The sequence below is a fragment of the Stegostoma tigrinum genome, chromosome 6 (assembly GCF_030684315.1).
Source record: "Stegostoma tigrinum isolate sSteTig4 chromosome 6, sSteTig4.hap1, whole genome shotgun sequence".
NCBI classification, from domain to species: Eukaryota; Metazoa; Chordata; class Chondrichthyes; order Orectolobiformes; family Stegostomatidae; genus Stegostoma; species Stegostoma tigrinum.
The window spans coordinates 63,865,895-63,889,661 of record NC_081359.1 but is presented as its reverse complement, the minus strand read 5'-3'; the positions used below and the strand labels follow the sequence as shown (position 1 = coordinate 63,889,661).

The following is a 23,767-nucleotide window of genomic DNA, read 5'->3' as shown; positions in this document are numbered from 1 at the left end:
CGCAGTGTTACAATTTATCTCAAAAGGAATTGAATACAAAAATATGGAGGTTATGCTTCAGTTGTATAGTACACTGGAGGCGCCAAATCTGGAATACTGTCTATACTATCAGTCTCTTAATTTAACAAAGGATGCTTCTCTTTCAGGAGTCGGCCAGTGCAGTTAATAATGGAGTGACATTAAATCCCCCAGCCAGAATACATTCTCTGCATTTGTCATCTTCTACATTGAGTTCAACGGGAAGGAGCTAATGGAGGATAGTAGGTGGTAATCAGCAGTTTCCTTGCTCACGTTTAACTGGATTAATCAGAATGTCCTGCGGTTACAGCGTTATGTTAGAGGCTCCTAAGGTCACTCCTTCCTGTCTGTATAATCCTATTCCGTACATCAGGTGCTGGCAGGGCAGGACGGGACATGCCTAGCAAAGGTGATGGAGCATTTTAGGACATTGGATTTAAGATCTGATTATATACAGTAAGTATGGCTATGTCAAGCTATTGCTGTGGATAGTTCCCCCAACTTTGGTATAAGTCCCAAATGTTAGGAAAAGGATTGTGAGGATTAATTGGGTAAGGCGTACCTCCAGCATTTCCAGAGTTTGAATTGATTCTGGATAGTTGATACTAGATGATCCTTCCAACATCATTCAAACTTTCTGTTCCATTTTGCTTAGCCCTTTGAAAGGGCAGATAACAGTTAATTACATTGCTCTGGTATTAGCATCACATGCAGATCAGACCAAGTGAGGATGGCCAATATCCTTCACTGGTGAACCAATGTTTTTGAGATCCTGTGATTATAAGGACCATATTTGAGATTAGTATTTTATTCCAGGCATGTTAATCAATTCAATCTAAATTCAATCAACTGCCACAATGGGATTTGAATTCATTTCTCTGTAACAATAGGATGGGGTTGTAGATTGTAATCCAATAACATTTACCTCCTATCTACGTTTATGTTTGTCTTAATTTTGTGACATGGGGTGACTAACAAGACAGCATTTCTTGCCACCTTAGTTAGTTGCCCTTGGAGATGACAATTGTGGACCTTCCTCTTGAATCATCACAGTCTACGTGGTGAAGATATTCTCACAATGCTGTCAGCTAGGATTATCGATTTGTCCAAGACAAGATGGTGTGTCACTTGGACAGGACCTTGAAGGTAATGTTAATCCCATAACATCTTCCCTTTCCAAGACACAGACATTGCAAGTTCGGAGGTGCTGCTGGAGAATGCTTCATGAGTGTTGCAATACGTTCTGTTGCACAGCTCACACCACAAGCATTGGATAATTTAGGGAAGGGGTGAGGATATTCAGTTTCAGAAGTGTTCAAACAGAATATTTCACCCTGGATGTGTTTATCTTTTCTGTGGTTGTTGCACCTACATCCACCTTGGCAAATAGAGGGTATTCCATCACAGCAATGGCTTGTACTTTGTTGTCGGTGGAATCTGGAGGCAAATCACTTGATCCCTCTTCCAAAGGTCCCTGCACCAGAGGTGCTATTCTTCATCCAATTTTATTCACTCTACATGATATCAAGAGACATCTGGAGGCACTGGATACGACAAAGGCTATGGGACCTGACAACATTCAGTCAATATTGCTGAAGATCTGTTCTCCAGATCTTGCCACACCTTTAGTCACGCAGTTCCAGTACAGCTAAAACACTGGCAACCACCTGATAACATGGAAAATTACCTAGCATGTCCAATACATAAAAAGCAGGACAAATCCAATCCAGCCAATTACCATCACATCAGCCTACTTTCGATCATTAGTGAAATGGTGGAAGGTGCCATCGAGAGCACACTCAAGAAGCACTTGCTTAACAATTACCTGTTCACTAATATCCACTCTGAGTTCAACAGGGTTACTCAGCTCCTGACGATATTCTATACATGGCACAAAGGAAAATGGCTATGTTTGTTGGTGGTCAGTTATCTCAGCCCAGGATATCTCTGCATAAGTTCCTCAGGGTAATGTCCTTGGCCCAACCCTATTAAGCTGCTTCATCAATTATCCCTCTATCACAAGCTCAGAAAAGGGAATGTTCATTGATAATTACACATCATTCAGCACCATAGATGATGACTCCTACATTGAAACAGTCCATGTCCAAATGCAGCAGGACCTCACCAACATCCAGGCTTGGGCTGAAAAGTGGTAAGTAACATTCATGCCATTCCAGTGCCAGGCAATGACCATTTGCAAGAGAAAATAATCTAACCATTGGCATTCAGTGGTGTTATCATCAATGAATCCCCTACTATCAACACATAGGGATTACTATAGACCAGAAACGAAACTGGACGAGCCATATAAATACAATGGGTACAATAACAGTTCAGAGGTTTGGGAACCTGAAGTGAATAATTCACCTCCTGACTCCCCAAAGCCTGAACATCATCTACAGCAGAGTGATGGAATACTCTCCAATTGCCTGGATACTTCCAGTAGCACTCAAGAAATCCAGCACCATCCAGGGAAAAGCAGCCCACTTAATTAGCAGCACATCCACTCCCCCCACTACTGATGTTCAGTAGCAGCAGTATGTACCATCTACATGGTTAAGTGCAGAAATTCACCAAGGCTCCTTAGACAGCACCTTCTAAACCCACGAGCACTAACACCACAAAGACTATTGGCAGATGCATGGAAACACCACCACTTGCAGGGTCTCCTCCAATTCACTCATAGTTCTGACTTGGAAATATATTGCAATTTTGTCAGTGTTGTTGGGTCAAAGTCCAGAAACTCTGTTCTTAATACAGCACTTTCTTTGCATCAATTCAAGAAGCAGCTCACCACTAGCTTCTCAAAGGCAACTAAGGATGGGCAAGAAGTTCTGACCCAATTGGCATTGCACACCTCCTGTAAATGAACTTTAAAAATGCTTTTGATATGCTCCCAGAGCCATGATATTGTTGCAAATTCATACAATGTCCTCAGGATGTTAACGTTGTTGGGCTTGGTAATGGCAATGACGACGAACATCAGAACTAAACAACTTTCTTGTCAATAATGACAGATAAATGGAGAAGTGGAGACTTGAAATCCCAGTCAGTACAATGGAATTTGACTAATTAATGTAGTAGAAACCAGCAGTCCTGATGTTATCCCCAGGACACCATAAAATAATGATTAATAGGCTGCCCTCTGTCACACTAAGAAATACCATGACAGATCTGCTAGCCTTTAAAAAACTTTTATCTCTGGAGGACAGACAAACAGAAAAGACAATTATATCTGAAGCACAAATCCTACTTCCTAGCTGCGTACCAGACTAAAAAGCTTTATTTAGTTTTGTCAAACTTGAACCTTTTGCTTATAAAAAGTTTAGAAAATAAATATTAAAGGTTTTCTTTATTGAACATACAATATTGTTAAATACACATTTGAGAAAATAATAAACTTCTGTTGAAGTTTATATTCATGTATTGTCTTGCAGCTGAAACCTGTAGATCATATCATAATCCAGGAAAACGTAAACCAACACTATGAACATTAGGAAGTAGAGACCAACTACTGTCAGCCAGCTTTACAACACAGGACACTTTCCACCACCATTAGTAGCAAGCCAATTTATAAAACCATTAGTGACACTTTCTTTCCTACAGATAAAAACAGTCAAAATTATCTGGCAGCAATTAATCTTAATGGCTGTGTGCAGTAAACAGCAATGGGCTAATTCCAGTTCTGTCAGCCCCATCAAACAATCCCACATTAGGCAGGTTTTCACTGATCCATTAAACATATTCAGTACAACAACAAATCTAGTGCTGAAGGCATACGCACTAAACATTACTACAGTGATCTTCCGAAACCATCATTATCTCTTAAATAGTACTTCCCCCGTGTATTATCATTGTGCTCTACATTAGAAATACTTTGATTAAACTCCCCTAATTCATAACAGACAGCTGCAGACCATTTAAGCAGTTAATCTCAACACAACAGCTATTGAGAAAATGTAACAAATGAAAGCTGTAAACTGCAAGTCATTACCACAGCAGCCACTTGCTTTCTGTTATAGTAAAGTGCTCACTTGAGAGTTTTTTTTGTTTAGGAGAATTATATAGTGCAAGCGCCATCCTTGTATAACTGTCTTGTTCCTTTCATCTTTAACAGAACTGTCCCAAGCCATACAGTGTTACAACAATGAGAGGTGTCATCAGCACTGCATAGGTGATATTTTAATATTCATAAACAACCCAAGAATCATATTATAAAATTTGGCAATGGTAAGTATGGACTGAAAAATTTTTGCAGTCTTCCTTGAAGTTTGATTTTGCAGCAGCTTGATAGATAAGCAATACAGACCTGTTTCATAAGTCCTCGTATAATTGGCTTGACCTTTATTGTGCTACTTCAACATTTTCATTTTTTTTAATCCAAGCCAAATGTTGTACAGTATTCCCAAACTCGTGGGATTTTTTTTTCCAAGATTGCATTTCTCATTTGGTTTTAACAGGTATGGCAAGTAAAAGTAAAAGTCTGTTTATTCCTTCTGCCACAGAGGATTGATCTACTAGTTACTGAAGTAAAGAAGCCTCCTAATTATTTCAAAAGCAAAAAAAGAGTTGTAGCATTTTGGTTAGAATTAGGCTAGCTTCATGCTTTGACAGCACCATATTGAAACGATTGAGCATCAAGTCACATTACTGCATTTACAGATGTAAGTTGCTATATTGTTAAATAGTGTGTCATGTCTTGTTCTGTGTGTTTACGGTCTGGTGGTCAACACATTTTCAGTTTTTTTTCTCAATTTATCAGCATATAAATGTGGAAATATTGGCCTGTAAAATTTTAAGGGTGATGGCTAGCTTCACTTAGCTCCCCACTGGTAAGTCATTGGATCTCGAAGCAAGGTCCACTAGAGCATCATATTGAGTCAGGTTTTGTTTATTACTGTGTTCTCTCTTTCCGCCAACAAAATATTTGTCCAGAATACTTTTTTTTAAAAAGGAAAATCACATTAAGAGTGGCAGAGAAATAGAGTGAACTTTCATATACCTGCCAAGAGTAATTAAAAATGCAAAAGTAACTGATGCTTTTGTGGTGCATTGACAATCCATTTAGATCAAGCAGGGCCACAATGTTTTCTCTTCTTCAATTCCACACAGTCTTAAATTTGGGAAACCACAACGCAGATTTAAACAGTAACTATCATTTGAATTCAGTGGTGGTGGCATGTTGGGTGTTAAAGCCAGGGATAGGTGAAGAGAGTCCATTGCAACACAGGGTCGCATTTTGTCAGCAGCAGCCAATTACTTAACAGTTGACTACTACCAGAAGTAGGAAGCATCCATTTATGGCTACTTAAGTGGTTCAAATGAGCTTTGGACAGGTGGGATAGCTGCCAAGTTTTCTGCCACCAACAAAGTGGCACTTTGAGTGGAAGATGATTGGCCACCACCTGCTACCTTCCTGCCTCTCGGTCTTTCCCCACAGGGCTGGTAAAATGCAACTGTGTGATTCCGGCAGAAGTTCATTTTTCATCAGAATTATAAATAAAGTTGATTCCTGCTGTGGTAACATCAGTGCTAACATTATAATTAGAGCTTCAGTCTGATAAGTATTGAGCTTCCTTGCCCTTTGAAATGATGCAAATGTACTTTCTATGATGGATGATATACTTCTGAGCACTTGAGGACAGCAAGGTACTGAACTTGCCCTTTGGCAAACATTTTACTGTATTTTGTGCAGTATTGTTGTATTTAATTGGGGAAGAAACCTACATTCTGACTGCAATCTAGACAAATGATTAAAATGTTATATTTTAAAGACTTTGATCTTAGACAATGTTGAAAATTAATAGGGTATTTTGGGTTTTCAGCAGAATTTATGCTTAAAATGCAAGAGTCCACAAGGTGTAGGTCAAGATTTAGAAATTTCATCAGGTCTCTCTACGCAGAAGAAATTCTAACCAAGAGACCTGAAAAAATAATTTCTCCACCTCTTTAGTTAGGTTCTTGGTTTTGGTAAAGAATGTTTCTTTTTATCAAATAGTTGTCAAAGAAATTGATTGCCATACAAGTTAAACTGGCAGTGAATCTGGCACATAAATGATATTTGAATTTTGTGTGAGACTTCTCATTGTGTATTTGAATAAAACACTAAATGACACAGCATTGCGGTTTTCCTCATATTTTGCCTCCCCTTTGGAAGAATAAGCCACCTACAACCTCTCATATATAATTCCTTCCCTCCTAATATGTCTTTCATCGGTTCACATTCATTTTTTAAATCTGAGAATGTTGTTATGAACTGCCTCAGTATATTCTTCTCCAATGACAGCATCATATATTCACACAAGTTGTTGACAACACTAGCCTAGCTCAAGGGCAACTCACTCCATTACTTCCAGAAAGCCTTTGATGAGGTGGCACACAGAAGGCTGCTAAATCAGATAAGAGCCATGGTATTAGGAGCAAGGATAGGCTGACTCGAAGAAGACAGAGTAGGGATATTGGGCTCTTTTTCACGACGGCGACCAGTGACTAGTGGAGTTCTGCAGGGCTCAGTGTTGGTACATATCTATTCACGCTACAAATCAACAATCTAAACGAAGGAACTGAGGACATTGCTGCTAGCTTGCAGATGACACATAGATAGATAGAGGGTCAAGTAATGTTGAGGAGGTGGGAGGTTGCAGGAAGACTTCAGCAAGCTAGAACAGTGAGTGAAGAAGTGCCAGGTGGAATATGTTTTCTCTAAATGGGGAAAAACTTCAGAAATCTGAAGCACAAAGGGACTTCGGATCCTGGTTCAGGATTCTCTAAAGGTTAACGTGCAGGTTAGGAAGCAAATGCAATGTTAGCATTCATTTCCACAGGTCTAGAATACATGTACTGCTGGAGGCTGTACAAGACTCTGGTTAGGCCGTTCTTGGAATATTGCGAGCGGTTTTGGGCCAAATATCTAAGGAACGATATGCTGGCGTTGGAGGGTGTCCAAAGGAGGTTCACAAGAATGATCCCAGGGCTGAAGGACTTGCCCTATGAGGAGTGGTTATGGATTCTGGATCTATTTTTGATGGAGTTTAGAAGGATGACAGGGGAGCTTCTTGAAACTTACAGAATATTTCTATCTAAGTATGCTTTTGTGAACTACCTCTGTACATTTTTCTACAATGACAGCAAGTTAGATTGAAAGTGGGAAAGTTGTTTCCACTAATAGGAGAGACTAGGACCAAAGGTGCAGCCTTTGTGCCTTGTGAAGGCATGACCCATTAGAACTGGGATATGGAGGAAGTTCTTCAACCAGAGAGTGGTGAATCTGTGGAACTCTGCCACAGAAGGCTATGGAGGTCGAGGCACTGATTCTATTTAAGACCGAGATAGATAGGCTTTTGATTAGGAAGGAGATCAAAGGTTACAGGGAGGAGATAGGAGAATGACATTGAGAAACGTATCAGCCATGATCAAATGATGGAGTGGACTTGATGGGCCAAATGGCCTAATTCTGCTCCCATACCTTATGTTCAAAGAAGGCAGGAATTTGTTTAAATGGATTAAGGTATGTCTCAAAACAGCTTTGGCTCATCACAATAAGCTGCCTTGTCAAGACAGGTAAAATATACAGTTTTTAATCTGTATCTCTTGATATATGAGCAGGTGTGCCACACTGTAAGATAGAAAACAAAGTCACTAAATAGATTCCTGAAGAAAAAACAGAGTTTTTTTTAAACAAATGAGTTGTCTCCTTACACAAGAGGCTGGTAAAAGTTAGCTAGGTTATCAATGGGGGGAAATAATATGCCCGTGAGAGCGTTGCAAACTTTAGCAAGGTCAATACTGGAGGATGCTGCGAGAACAATTCCAACATAATCATCATTAACGTGGACCTTGAATTTTCAGTCCTCTATACTTAAAATATTCTTGAAACAAATTGACTGAAGAACTGCCACTTCTGAGAAATGGTTTATTGCTTACATCTACCAGTTATTAAATGGTTGTGCTATGGCAGTATCGTCAACAGATAATCGATTGGAAACTAGTGCTCACGGGAATCGCAAAGTACAAGCCGCTAAACCTACTCACAATATTAAATTAGAATTGTAAAATGGCCTCTGAAGGGCAAAGGAAAGAGAGAATTGCGAACACTTCTTTAATATTGACTAACCATTTGTGGCCTATAACTAAAGGTAGAAACAAATAAATAACATTTATATACAGTCTTATCCAGTATGGAATCATTCCACTGTATTGTGTGTAATGAAGCTACTTTTTTGAAATATGGCAAAATGTTTTGATTAATCATTTCCATTGGGGAGCTGCAATTGCAGAAAGCAGAGATTGGAGAATTGACCTAACTGAATATTCCTCCTTCAACTGCAGTTTCCGCTGCTGGTTGAGGATTGATGAATTTTCATCTTTATTGTTGTAACTAAAACAAACAAAATTAGTTTCTGGTTATTTTCATCATTTTTAGTTATAACGATATAACAAATCAAATACACAGTTCAGAAGCTCAATTCCTTTTGCAGCAAAATTGACATTGACTTTGTAACAGTTGCTTCAGTGCACAAACTTTAAAAAAAAGTCCTCTTCTCTTCTGAAATCATCAAACAACAGGTTACCACCATGGTAATGGATTGTTATGTACACAATTGATTCGTGAAAGTTTCTATTCAGCTGTAATGAGGGCTTGGGTGTTTGGCTTTTAAGAAAAGACTCAACTTGTTAATGGTTTGCTGATGCTCAAGTAACGAACCTAAGAGTCAAACCAAAACTGAATGCGCCCCAGCCACAGAGGCACAGCATTAGCTATGATAGAATTTTACTATCAAAAAGTAGTCAAAATAAATATTTTCTGAAACATAAAAGTTCGGTCAGATTTGGTCAGATCATGGCTGATCCGATTGTGGATAGGGAGCTTGTTGACATATTTCGTTCATAAAAGAAGTTTCATTATAGTGGTTTACAATGACATTACTTCAAGATGAATCATTTCAGCATCATTCTCTTGCTGTTATTATGTAGCTATAATGTGGACTAATTATGCATGTGCTTGTGCTTGTTAAAAATGCTCAAATATCCATGAGTTATTGCACATTCAGTGTGTTCAGGTCTTGCCTCATGGAAAGGGTTACTCTACCCTGTTTCCTCATGTTAAAAAATATCAGGATCACAGTTGGATTTCATCAGTAGCAAATAGTTCTGGAAGTTTGAGTTCAAAGTAAATGCCTGGAATTAGTGAATATAGAATGTTGTTATCAATCTGCAATTAACCAGCAATTTACAGCTAATTTATCAATGACCACGCAGCTGCACACAGCGTAGCAAAGCTCTCCACAAAACTATTGCACAGAATTTGAGAACATTGTATCTTAGCAGGGAACAGGAAACAACTTGAGTAATTAGAAACGTACACTGTAGTGTACAAAATTGTTGAAGTCTGTTGAGTTCTAGCTCAACATATCATTAAAGTTACAATTGTTATTTAATGTGGCACAATCATCTTTCTGATCTTCGTCAAACCCACTTAAGTAATTATAACTTTCTTAGTTCATTGGCTTTGACAGCTGCCTGAGGAATCAGTGTATTTAATGATAAGTTAGTTTCGTTCCAGCAAGGTAAATTCAAATGCTATGCACACACCAGAATTTAATACAACAGCATAACTTTTAACTTGTGATACACATTTGCGCCTTGTACATTTTGAAATACACTGTCCCACAAATCTGAAACTTGGGGATTTTCCCAATGACTTGATGATAAAACCTATAACATCAGACCGAGCCATCGAGGATTACAAGTCCTTGATGAGAACTTAATCAGTGTGAGACAAAACGACAATTAATACACTATAGTTGGCAATGTTGCCATGAGGTTATGGAGCAGAAATAAAGATTTCTGCAGACCTCACTCCTGATTGCTCTTTCTTACTATCTGACATTAAGCAAGAACGGATCAGGTTCACTTGTGATACTGTTCATCATTTTATTATCATTCATGTGTTGAGGCACATGGGCAGCAGTTACAATGGGAACACTGCCACCTGCAAGTCCCGCTCCAAACCTTCCTGAATTGGAATTACACTGCCATTTGTTCAGTGTCGGCTAGGCCAAAGCATGGAACTTCTTAATAGCACTATGAGTGTCGCTATGCCACAGGGACTGCAACAGTCCAAGAGGGCAACTCACCACGATCTTCTCAATGGCGATTAGAAATGGGCAATAAAAGCTGTAACACTCACATGCCATGAATGGACAAATTTCTGGGCTGCAGAATAGATTACAAATAAATCTTCACCAGTTGAGAGAAAAAGATAGAAAACAATTTTTTTTGCTATGAACCTTTCAGGGTGCTAGAGAGAGATCTTACTTTGATGATGATGTAATAAAAATGGTAGCCAATTGGCAGCCATCGTACTTGACACCTGATTATTCTTTCCATTGACTTCATTGTTAAAGAAAATTGACTGGGTGATCTCACTAGATCCGGTACAAAAAGCTTTGGAGAGGGCGCATAAGAAAATTAATCCAATCAATTCTACCATGAGGCAACCAGGTTCAAGCCCTACCTGCTTTAGAGGTGCGTTACAACATATCAGAGCAGGGGAATAGAAAAATATCTCCCACGATGAGGAGTTTCAATTAACGGCGAAGTCGTGGAGCAAGGAAGGGGCTGTGTTCTCCTTAGCATACATAATATTAGGGAATAAAAACCCAAAAAAACTGTGGATGCTGTAAATCAGAAACAAAAACAGAGATTACTAGAAAATATCAGCAGGTCTGGAAGCATCTATGGAGGGAAATCAGAGTTAATGTTTGGGTCGAGTGACCCTTCCTCAGAATTCAAGGTCGAGAGTATACATATGATGATGTTTGGCACTGAGTGTAGATCTCAGGTTGCGGAGAGAACAGCTGTCTGTGGAATGTGGAACATCACAGAGATACCTGTGATCCTGGGTGGATTCAAAGAAAGAGGGATGAAACTTGAGTTGGAATCCATGTGGGTTGAGTCTGAGCCAGAAGTCGTCACCGAGCAATGTGATGTGATTGTGGAACTGAGTTTTAGTTAATACTTAGTCAAGGAGTGAAAGTGAAGTTAATGTCAGTGGACAATAAAATAAGATTGGAATGGAATCCTGTCACAGAGAGGTGCTGAACTTCTTCAAGAAGAGATGTGGCAAAGAGTGAAATACGAAATAAAAACTGAAAGGATTGTGGTGCTGTAAATCAAAACAACAACAGAGAATTGCTGGAAAATATCAGCAGGTCTGGTAGCATCTACGGCTGGAAATCAGAGTTAAGGTTTTGGGTCGAGTGACCCTTCCTTGTTCATGACAGGGGATATTTGACACAGATGTTCAAATCATGAATAGTGTTGTTAACGTGCAAAAACTCTCAGATTTGAATTATTTGCAGAATAATCAAAAGTGTTTTTTTTACCTTAGCAAGATGCTATGACAGGAATGGGATTTACTGGATAGGTCTGACAATCACTGCAAACTGAATGGCCTCCTTTTAATGCTGCAATTGTACAGAATTGTGCTACTAACCCATTTTGCACCTTCACCAAAATTGTACATCTCCACTAACACCTTCATGGAACATTACTGACAAACATTTCACAAGTCAGATCGAAAAACTGCTGCATTACTAACCTATGTAAGCACTTTTACTGACAAAAATGATAGGATTCTTCCTGCTTTCCAACTAACTTTATTTGAAATGAAAATACAACTCACTGAAAATGTATAAACTGCCGACTGAACAGCAAAGAAGTTTGCCCTCTTTTTGCAATACAGCTTTCAACAATACAAGAATCCAAAATTATCTGAAATCCAGCCATAAATTTACAAACGACATAACAATCATTTTGCTGTCCCTTCTGGTGTTGGTATGGCTCCTACAGGTGACATATCTCTAACAGTCACTGACGGCTGATACAGCTATGGTGTTTAGTGAAACAAAACATCTGCTCTTCGCACATCCACTTGGAGACGCCATTTAAACGATCTGAGTGAAATTTTTTCCTTAGATGTGACTCATATTTATTGACCCATGCACAGACAAAGCTGTGATATTTTTGTTTTGATTATATACAACCTTCAAACTCCAATTTCGGGTCAAGTACTAAAAGCAGATAAATGTAACAGCTAATCCACATTTCTGGTCACTTTCAAAGTCTGTAATCACGAAAATTATTGTCAGTGAATAGGACTGGACCAGATTATGGTGGCTGGAGATGGAATCAGTGTCAGGCAGCCGCAATTTACATAATAATGGGTTCTGAGTGTTTCATCAGCACCTTTTGTTTGCTTAGTGTGCAGTGCTACAGTAAATTGTAAAAAAGTCATTTCTCTGCAATCAGCTGCACAATATCAACAGTAAATAAAGGAAAAGGAAAATAAATTCTGATTAAAGGAATAAACAGAAGCCGTTAAGATCGATCCTCTATGACTACTCAGATCAACTGAAAAATTTTCAGCATTTAATCACAGCTCAACATTGCCATTTTCCTAAAATGCAAATGTGAGTATTGACTGGACATTGCACAGCGGTAATCAGTATTTCCTGCAAGTGAATTGGTAACTGCAACATTTAAAATATTTTTACTAACATAAAATATAATTGTCACATCAGTAATTGCAATCCCAATGAATATTACTTCTGAATAGTGCAAAACACTCTGGGTATTTCTACCTAACATTGAAATTTAAAAAAAGCATAGGCCTTGCAGAATTCAAGCAATGACTCTTTCTGATTCAAAAAAGAATCCCTTAGAATTAAACAGTTATGGCCTCAGAACTTTATTTGACTTTTGCAAAAGCAATCTCAGTAACCAAAATTAGCATTTGAGTACTGTTCTTAATATGGTCATAAGCAAAACATTTGAAGGATTGGTTACAATAGCATGTCCTTCATTTTCTTCAAACTGCTTCAGTTACACAGAGGTGGAAGAGGGAAATTGAATATATCATCTAAATCCAGTGGATGAATTTCCACAGGGATTGTCTCAGTTGTCTGCCATAACTTTAGTGGAAGAGCCATGGATAGCTTAAGATAAACAATAAAAGTGCCAGCATAGATTCATCCCCAATGCTGTTAACCCACAATGTCCTTTGAGCTGTTTACTTTGATGTGCTGTCCCAGCAGTTTAAACAATTGTGCAGCTGCAAGTTTATCAGTCACCAAAACCCCTCAGATACTCCCATCAGTTAGAAGCTTTTGTACCATCACTTGCTGTATCCTCGAAAATCATTTCCTCCATGAAAGTTAGATTATGCTCCCTCAGTATCCTACTACTTATGGCATGCAACATGATGAGTTTTTGGTCCTTTTGCTTTAACTTACTATTCTCTTTTTTGAAACATCATCATACTGATCTCTAATACCCCACCTTTGATTCAACCACCTAAAGCATCATCTTAAAAACTAATCTTTAAAAAGGCCTATTAACACTATCTCCTCACACCTCATTTTCCTTTCCAAGGTCTTTGTCACCTGAAAACTCCAGGCTTACTAGTCCCTCACTCTCTGGTTAGCTGTCCTTTTACTCAAATTTCCACACCACCAACTGCACTAAACCTGCTGTCATAAATGTCAGTATCACATTATTATTCTTCAGCCAAAATGTCTTTTTACAGGAAATGCTGGAAAAACTCAGCAGGTCCAGCAGCATCTGTAGATAGAGGGAAAACCAAGTGCAGTTTTCAGAAGAAGTCATACTGGACTTGAAACATTAACTCTGTTTCACTCACAACAGATGCTACCACCTGCTGAGTTTCTCCAGCCCTTTGTTTATGTTACTTCAGATTCCAGAATCCACAGAATTTTGCTTTTATATGTCTTTTTGACAGTTGCATCCATTACATCTACTATTCTGTGCAAAGTGCTCTTTGATGGTTTGAACATGTATCTGTTTCAACACAGCTAGTGCACTTCCAAGATTGTATCAGTGATAATGGGAACTGCAGATGCTGGAGAATCTGAGATAACAAAGTGTGGAGCTGGATGAACACAGCAGGCCAAGCAGCATCTCAGGAGCACAAAAGCTGACGTTTTGGGCCTAGACCCTTCCGTCAGTTTTTGTGCTCCTGTGATGCTGCTTGGCCTGCTGCGTTCATCCAGCTCCACACATTGTTATCTCCGTGCACTTCCAATATTTTTTTCTCCTTCAGTCTTCATGTGGTCATCCTTAATGTACACTGAGGATCTATTTTTGGCCCCTTTTCCTTCTCATCTACATGCTGTCCCTCAGTAATATTTTACATGGGTAGTAGGTCATCCCCATGTTAGTGGGTCATTCCCCATATTAGAGAGAAAAATCTTTGTTAGTGGGAGTCGTACCTGGCACAAAAGAACATGATTGTGGTTACTGGAAGCCAAACATCACAATCCCAGGACATTGTGGAATGAATTGCTCATTTTAGTTCATTCCAGACCATTTTCAGCAGCTTCACCCATGACCTTCCCTCCATCATAAGGTCAGAAATGGGGGTGACCACTGATTATTGTACACTGTTCAGCATTGTTTGTGACTCCCCCACCTTCCCCAGATACAGAGCTGAGTAGCTATGGGCTGATTAGTGGCAAGTAACATTTGTGCTACATTAAGTGCCAGACAATAATCATCTCCAACAAGACAGGATTTAACCTTGACATTCAAAAGCATTACCATCACTGAAACTCCAAATATCAACAACCTGGAGAAACTGAACTAGACTCACCATATGAATGTGTCATTACATGGTGGGGCCAGAGGCTAGGAGTTTTGTGGAGACTAAGTTGGATCCTAATTCCTCACAGACTGCCCACTATCTACAAGACATAAATTGGGATTGTGATGGGATATTCCACCTAGATGAGTTCAGCTCTTAACATTCATGAAACTTGACACCATCCAGGACAAAGCAGCCCACATGATTGGCATACAGCCATCACCTTAATCATTCGCTCCCTTCATCACAGACACACAATGGCAAAAGTCTGCACCATTTACAAGATGCTCTGCAGTGATTTGCCAAGCCGCCTCCAATAACAGCTTTCAAACCCGTGACCACCTAGAAAGACAAGGGTAGCAGTTTGCAAGGGAATACTAACACTTGCAAGCTCCCTTACAAGCCATGCATGCCCTCTTTATAGGGAACTATGACACCATTATTTCACTGTCACTGGCCTTAAAAGCCTAGAATTCCCTTCCTAAATGTGCTGTGCTTGCATGTGCATCACATGAGGCTGCAACATTTCAAGAAGTCAGCTCACCCCACCTTTTAACAGCATTTAAGAGTAGGCAACAAATGTTGATCTAACCAGAAAGGAATCCTTTCTGAAGAAATAAATTTAAGAGGATAAATATTGAGGAGACAAAAGTTAATATGCCCAGAAATACTATATCTAATGCAAATATTTAGGACAAACTTCAGCGATTTCCCTGAGCATTATAAGGCTGTAAACCATCCTGGCAATCTCTTGGACTCAGTGCTAACTTCCAAACTTGTACAAAATGCATCACCAAGAATCCTTATATTCACAAATGTTCTCTCTTCCCAAACCCATTTTTCATTCATCATTCAATCCAGTTCTCACCAACCTAACTGTGCGGCTATTCTGCAATGTAACATCTAAAATCCTTATGCTCATCTGAAAACCTCTCCATGGTCTTGTACTCCATTACCATTGCTTCTTTCCCGCAGGCATGTGTCTTCAAATTACGATGTTTCATGCATCACGTCCTTTGCTACACTATTGGTGCCGAAGTTTCTAATATCCCACACAGTCCTCTTGAACGTTCTCTGCATCCTTCCATTTCAAACAGTATTTCCAAAAAAAAAAGTCTCAAAATCCACCTCTTGATGCCACTATCGGCCACCTCTTGTTTTCCTTCCTCTGGAATAAACTTATGTTGAAATATGCCGTATAAATCAAGATTATCCACAAAAAAATCTTGTAATGTTTCTTCTTATTCTGTGACATGAGAGCCAAATACTGATTCTGCAGGTCACAGCACTGGGATTGCTTCTCATCAAGTACAACCTGTGCCTAAGTTCTCTCATATTTAAAGAAAAAGATCAAAAGAATATTCCATCAAGGAGAAGTTCAGTCAATGATTCAATTTTCTTGATACTTTTAAAAGCATCATATTTTCAAGAATTACAAACCTTGTTATGCACATTACGGAAGTGAATTTCAGAGATTCTAAACATGCTGTTCATAATCAAAACCTGCATGAAAACCCTGCTTTGGAATAATTGAGTTATTTACATTAAATGAGTGCCAGGTTTTTGAATGAAAATGCTGGAGATGCATTAAATATATAATTGGTTGCATCAAATGAGGACTCTAACTCCCAGTCTACCCCCAGACATTAAATCTAACACACAATTGTCTTAATATACCAAAATATGTTTCACTTTCTACCATGAACAAATTCTTACATGATATAAATACTTTCAAAGCTATCCTGTTATTCTTTTTTATTTTGCTTCTAACTGTGATATCAATTTGACTAAATGCGACCATAAAATGTACTTAAGATTTGCAAATAATTATTAGAAATCTGAGGGACATTTCGTTTTGATGAACTGTTCATTTCACATAAACATCTACAACTATCCTGCTGCTTTAATTTCACTTCCAGTTGTTTTATTATGTTCAGGACTATCAGCAGGCAGCACAATAAAATTCTTATTGGAGGCAAGGAGAGATTTCCTTGTGTACACACCAAACTTGTTTTTGTTGCTAAACAAGTTTAAAAACGGGTTTTAAAGTCAGCCTTGTAAAAATCCCTGATCTCAAGGGAGCACCAAAATGGCCATCATCCCTGACAGTAAATCTCCATGTAAGAGGAATCGCATCATGCCTTTCAATAGGTACATATGCCAAATAAGTAGGAGGAATTAAATACCATGAAACCTTTAGAAAGGGTGCAAGAAAACACAGAGCAGGAGGGGAGCATCTGGCAAAATGGCAACTAGTTAGCAGCTGCCACTATGACCTCTAACTGCATCCATAGCAACTAGGCTAAAGATGGAGTTCAGTTTTATTATTTTCACACCCACAATGTTAAGCTTGTGAATCCCAGCGCTATTTTGTAGCTGAAATCAGCAGACAGATCTGTTCATTGGACCAGAGCCGATATCCTTTAGCTAATGAGTACAATCATCACTTTCTTGCCAGAAACTGCTGCATGAGGAGATAATATGCACTGTAGTAATATTTACCCAAAACATGAAGAAATGGTCACAGAAAGGAACAGAAACCTGACTTGAAGCAGAGGTATTTCTGCAGCCTGTGTTACTTGATCCATGTGGCTACCTATTTTCCAAGCATCCAAACAACAATGTTTTGCTGTGTTGGAATTGCAATTTAGGTTTCTGAGGTAATACTATTTCTTCAAAGACTTTGAGAGATGTGCTTAATGCATAGCAGTAGCGAAGGAATGAATTTCTGTCATGAAACTGTTCAAAATTGTGAGATAAAGATCCACAACAGTTCCTTCTGATTAAATTTGATTCCACCTTTTATAAAAAATAAATCTAGGATTGCCCACGGAACATGATAAAATTCATATTCATGATCTCAAGCCTTCCATGCATACATACCAATTTTTAGTTTGCTGAGTGAGTTAAGGAGATTCTACAATCAGGCTTATATGACCTCTAATCTGAAGGGAGCAACAAAACTATCACTATCAAGAATGTCTAAAGGCAAACCAGATTTGGAAGCCTACCAACACACCCTCACTCAAACAAACAGCTCTGAATTTCCTTTGCTTCACCCTTGCAAAAGAGCCAACTGTTCACTACATTGAAGCAACTGAGAAACCAGATGTATTTGCTGTCAATCCCTTCTACTGCTGTTCTTCTGAAGGGTAGAAATTTGGCTTGGAATTCTAACAGCAAGTCACTGAGTAACATCATAAAAGAGATCACTTTTTTTTAAGGCTCCTCCTGTTTACCCATATCCTGAAAAGCTTGTGTGGCAACATCTTTCAATTGCCCCCTCTATAAAATCAGTAGCCCTGTCACCAACTTTCCTGTCCACCATCTACAAGACACAAATCAAGGGTGTGATGGAAATACGCCCCGTTTGTCTGAATGAATACCGCTTCAGTAACACTCAAAAAGCTTGACACCACCCAGGACAAAGCGGCCTACTTGACTGGCTCCACATTCACAAACAGTTAGTCCCTCCATCACTGATGTTCCGTTTATACTACACAGTGCAGAAATTCACCAAAGATCCTTGGACAGCATGTTCCAAAGCCCCCAGACACTACAATCTAGATACAGCAGTAGACACATGGGAGCACCACCACCTGCAAGTTCCTCTCCAAGCTATTTTGGAAATACATCACTGTTCCTTCAGTTTTGCTGGGGCAAAATCCTGGAACTTGCTTCCTAATAGTATTGTGAGTCTACCTATAGCAAATGGATTGCATCAGTTCAAGAAGTTTGTTCTTTCTCAAGGGCAACTAGGATAGGAAATAAATATTAGCTCAGTCAGTGAAGCCCACATCCCATGAATGAATAAAAAGTAAAACTATGATTTGTTGTCATTTGGGAAGCTGTAGTGAGCTGTCAGCTGATCATTGTTTGCAGCATAAATGCAAATGATTCCCCCTCCAGATGTATCACTTTCTGAATTTATCTCCTTCAACTCACAAATTTATATCAACATGATTTAAAAGTAACTGTTAAATCCCTGCTGATAAAGGGACATAGATTAATAATCAAAAGAACTGATACAGACATTTAAAAGTTGTCGCCCCCAACATCAGCAACTGGTGATTCAGGTGACTTCTTCATCATCTTAGACAGTCCTTTAGGAATTTTTTTTAAAAAAAAATCATTCACAGGATGTGGGCATCTCTGGTTAGGCCAGCATTTATTACCCATACCTAACCTCCCAGCAGGCAGTTGAGAGTCACATGTAAGCCCAACCAGGTGAGGAAGATAGATGTCCTTCCCTGAATGACACAAGTGAGCCAGATTTTTTTTTTCCTTTGACAATCCACAACAGTTTGATGGACATCAGTAGATCCTTAATTCCATCTGCCATTGTGAGATTCAAACCCAGGTCCCCAGAACATGTCTCTGATGAAGGGCCTAGGCCCGAAACATCAGCTTCTGTGCTCCTGAGATGCTCTTGGCCTGCTGTGTTCATCCAGCTTCACACTTTGTTAACCCCAGGACATTAGCTGAGCTTCTGGATTAATATTCTAGTGAGAATAATACTGGGCCATTGCCTCACCATTGGGAATGATTAGCTTCCATTCTAATTCAATGGGTTCTTGTCAGGTGACTGAAAAGAGCACTGCTTACATGTGTGTTGGTGATTGGAGGATCAGTTGGATAAGTTGTTTGGAAGATTTAGCATTCTCTGTGATACTGTGAATTTGTAATGGTGTGTGCTCGATAAAGTTCTCAGTGTGTTCAACACCTTCCCAAGTAAACGTTCTCCATTTTAATTGTTCATAAGCCACAAAACTGATGTTCAAGGAACTGGAGAGTAAGTCTTTTTTTTGTGAAATGCTTCATGAATTCCCATGTCATTTTTGTGTTGGGGCCATGCTATTCTTCCCTGTATGTGTGTTTGTCTTGGATAAAAATTGACTTAAAAGCAGATAACAGCAAGACAAATTAAGTGCTTATTTTTCTGACTGTAGGATGGTTGACAGTGTATTCTCCAAGGGCCAGTGTTAGGAGCAGCATCGTTAAAAAATGATTTGGAAGTTGGAACATAGAGTCAATTGGCAATATTTGTCAAGTGTTCATAAGGCATTTTGGTATTTTTTGCAGATGCAAGACATTTAATTTTTAGCTTCAATGGCTACAAATAAAACAAATCTAACCTTTCATATTTAAAATGTCTCCTTTCCTAGAACTGTGATCTTCAAATAATTAATTCTCCTTTGTACAATATCTTGGTGTATTGACAGTTGCTGCATATACTTATTTAGAAAAGGATACAACACAGCGTTGGTAACTATAGGTTGGTGGTGGATAAAGTCCAGTGACATTTGACTTTTTCCACAGATGTTTGAGAATATTCCTAAAGCATTCCATGTATCATTTTGGGAGGGTTCAGACACAACTGAACTTTACGTAGCGCATTTGCTTCAGATCTCTGGTGTTGGGCAAGTAACTGATCTTCCCACCAAGTGGAGCTCATTCTGAGTAATAAGTACCTTGATACTGGGCATGTAGGCTTGGGAGAGAGTGCTGCTATTTATTACCCTTCCCGATATAGGAGATTGAAAGGGTTGTGAAGGCACTGCTGATCTTTCTTTAGGTTGGCTTCGAGCTACAAGCTGTAGGTTGTCCAAAACTCTCGATATTGGTCTCAGGTTTGAGAGCCTGGTCCTCAAATAACATTTTCCTCAGTCAGTCAAATGCTAATTTGGCATTGTTGGAGATAGTGATGAATTTTGTTACTCATATTTACCTTTGTCAAGAAAGGTCCACATTTTGCAGAATGAATCCATTGATTTGAAACAATATGGAGAGATGTTATGCTGTGGGAGTTGGTCAAACAAGGGCCTTGACTTTCTGGGTGTTTAGTGAAAGTCCCATTTTCTCACATGATTGGGAGGAGGCTTCAACAATGACCTGGAGCTCAGTTTCTGAGTGAGCTTGCTCACAAGCACAATATTCACCCTGAAGCTCAATGACTAAAATTGGTGTGATTTTGGTTTTGGATTGAGGTGGCATAGGTTAAGATTCCTGTCTATTCTATAGATGATCTTCACATATGACAGTAATTTACTGATGGTGAGGTGCATGTTCACAGCAATGAAAACAGAGAAGAAAACGTGTGCAATGGTGCAATCTTGTTTGACCCCGATCTTTACTGAAATTGAGGTAATGGTATGTACTATAGTAGTTGGCCTCCCGAAAGGTATTCTTAGTATCCTCCTATCCTGTCAGCTGTTCAACTCTACACTATTTTCCAATGTGAAATGTGACTCTCAATTTTCATATTTTCATACTTTATCTAGTTGTAAGACATTTAATTTTCAGCATCGATTACCATAAATAAAATAAATCTAATCATTAATGTTAAAAATCTCTCCACTTCTAGAACTGCGATGTTCAAATAATTAATTTCCCTTTGTAAAATATCGTGCTATGTGGTGCATTGACAGTTGCTGCGCATACTTGCTCAGGAAAAATGCACACAACAGTGCTTGTAACTACAGGTTGGTGGTGGATAAATATTCAGAAACAAAAATCAAGGGAAAAGAAAACAGCCCTTGGAAAGTTTTGAATTAATTAAGGAGAGTCAACATGGATTCGTAAAAGAGGTATCTTGTTTGATTAATCAAATCGAAACATTTCATTAAGTAACAGTAAAGGTTGACAAGGGAATGCGGTGGCTACCGTTCATAATTTCAATTAAACAATTTCAATAAAACATCTGGGAAAGATCGCATAAAAGACCAGAAAACAAAACTGAAGTTCAAAGAATAGGAGAGTAAGTTTTTTGTGGAATGCTTCATGAATTTGCATGTCATTTTTGTGCAGCAGCCATGCTAATCTTCTCGTATTGTTCCAATTTTAGTGAATACCTTGGATAAAAATTGACTTAAGACAACTTAAGTGCCTATTTTTCTGATTGGAGAATAGTAGACAGTGGCGTTTTCCAAGGGTCACTGTCAGGCTGGCTTTTTTAAAAAAAAATAAGATTTGAGTATTGTAATACAGAGTAAATTGGCAATATTTGCCAATTATACCAACTTGGAGGTTTAATAACACTGAAAATGACACCAATTGATTATTACAGGAAAAACACTTGCAGAACGAGCAGACATGTGACAGGTATAATTTAACAGAGAGATGAGGCATGATACATTTTAGCAAAAGGGGATGGGGAGAAACATTCCTGACTCAATATCATAATTCTGAAGTGTTCATAGAGAAAGAGGGACCGAGGGATGCATGTGCTTGGGATCATTAAGGGAGGCAAAATATACTGAGGCTGTAAGACAATAAAATGTGAGGCTGGATGAACACAGCAGGCCCAGCAGCATCTCAGGGGCACTACAATCCGACCCCACCACCCAAGACATTTTTCCATCCCCACCCTTGTCTGCTTTCGGGAGAGACCACTCTCTCCGTGACTCCCTTGTTCGCTCAACACTGCCCTCCAACCCCACCACACCCGGCACCTTGCCCTGCAACCGCAGGAAATGCTACAGCTGCCCCCACACCTCCTCCCTCACTCCTATCCCAGGCCCCAAGATGACTTTCCATATTAAGCAGAGGTTTACCTGCACATCTGCCAATGTGGTATACTGCATCCATTGTACCCGGTGTGGCTTCCTCTACATTGGGGAAACCAAGTGGAGGCTTGGGGACCGCTTTGCAGAACACCTCCGCTCGGTTTGCAATAAACAACTGCACCTCCCAGTCGCAAACCATTTCCACTCCCCCTCCCATTCTTTAGATGACATGTCCATCATGGGCCTCCTGCAGTGCCACGATGATGCCACCCGAAGGTTGCAGGAACAGCAACTCATATTCCGCTTGGGAACCCTGCAGCCCAATGGTATCAATGTGGACTTCACCAGCTTCAAAATCTCCCCTTCCCCCACCGCATCCCAAAACCAGCCCAGTTCATCCCCTCCCCCCACTGCACCACACAACCAGCCCAGCTCTTCCCCTCCACCCACTGCATCCCAAAACCAGTCCAACCTGTCTCTGCTTCCCTAACCTGTTCTTCCTCTCACCCATCCCCTCCTCCCACCCCAAGCCGCACCTCCATCTCCTACCTACTAACCTCATCCCACCTCCTTGACCTGTCCGTCTTCCCTGGATTGACCTATCCCCTCCCCACCTCCCCACCTATACTCTCCTCTCCACCTATCTTCTTTTCTCTCCATCTTCGGTCCGCCTCCCCCTCTCTCCCTATTTATTCCAGAACCCTCACCCCATCCCCATCTCTGATGAAGTGTCTAGGCCCAAAACGTCAGCTTTTGTGCTCCTAAGATGCTGCTGGGCCTGCTGTGTTCATCCAGCCTCACATTTTATTGTCTTGGATTCTCCAGCATCTGCAGTTCCCATTATCACAATACTGAGGCTGTAGTTTATTTTATTCATTAATGGGATGTGGGCATCACTGACTGGACCAACATTTATTGCTGATTCCTGATTGCCTTTGATAAGGTTGTTGTGAGCTGCTGTCTTGAACCACTGCTATGTGCAGTAGATCCATGATGCCATTAGGGAGAAAATTCCAGGAATTTGATTCATTGGAAGAACAGCAACATATTTCCAAGTCAGGACGGTGTGTGGCTTGGAAGGGATCCTGCAGGTCATGGTGTTCCCATGTATCCTCTCCTCTTAATGTTTGTTCTTGTGGGTTTGAAAGGTGATGCCTTGGTGAATTTCTGCTCTGCATCTTGTACATAGTTCACACTGCTGCTTCAGTGTCAGTGGTGGAGGAAGTGGATGCTTGTGGATGTAATGCCAATCAAGCAGATTGCTTTGTCCTGGGTAGTGTGAAGTTTCTTGTGTGTTATTGGCGCTGCATATATCCAGGCAAAATGAAAGCATTCCATCATACTACTGACTGTTGTCTTGCAGATTTTGGACCATATTTGGAGAGTGAGAAGGTGAGTTACATGCTTTAGGATTCTTAGCCTTTGATCTCCTCTTGTAACGATTGTATTTATATGGCTAGTCCATTTCCTGTCAATAGTAATTCCCGGGTTGGTAATAATTCTGGATTCAGTGATGGTAACACTCTTAAATGTCAAGTGACGATGTTTAGATTCTTTTTTGTTGACAACTGTGCAGGTTTCA

General features: G+C 39.6%; 1 protein-coding gene and 1 non-coding gene across 2 annotated transcripts in view; both read right to left on the bottom strand.

Annotated features, from left to right (window-relative positions):
- LOC125453120 (PC3-like endoprotease variant B) overlaps positions 1-23,767 on the bottom strand; it is a 1,374,573-nt gene that overhangs the window by 228,457 nt on the left and 1,122,349 nt on the right. The gene's annotated exons all lie outside the window — the stretch shown is intronic.
- LOC125453733 (U6 spliceosomal RNA) lies at positions 21,443-21,544 on the bottom strand. The gene has a single exon (XR_007247840.2). It is a non-coding gene; the product is annotated as a U6 spliceosomal RNA (small nuclear RNA).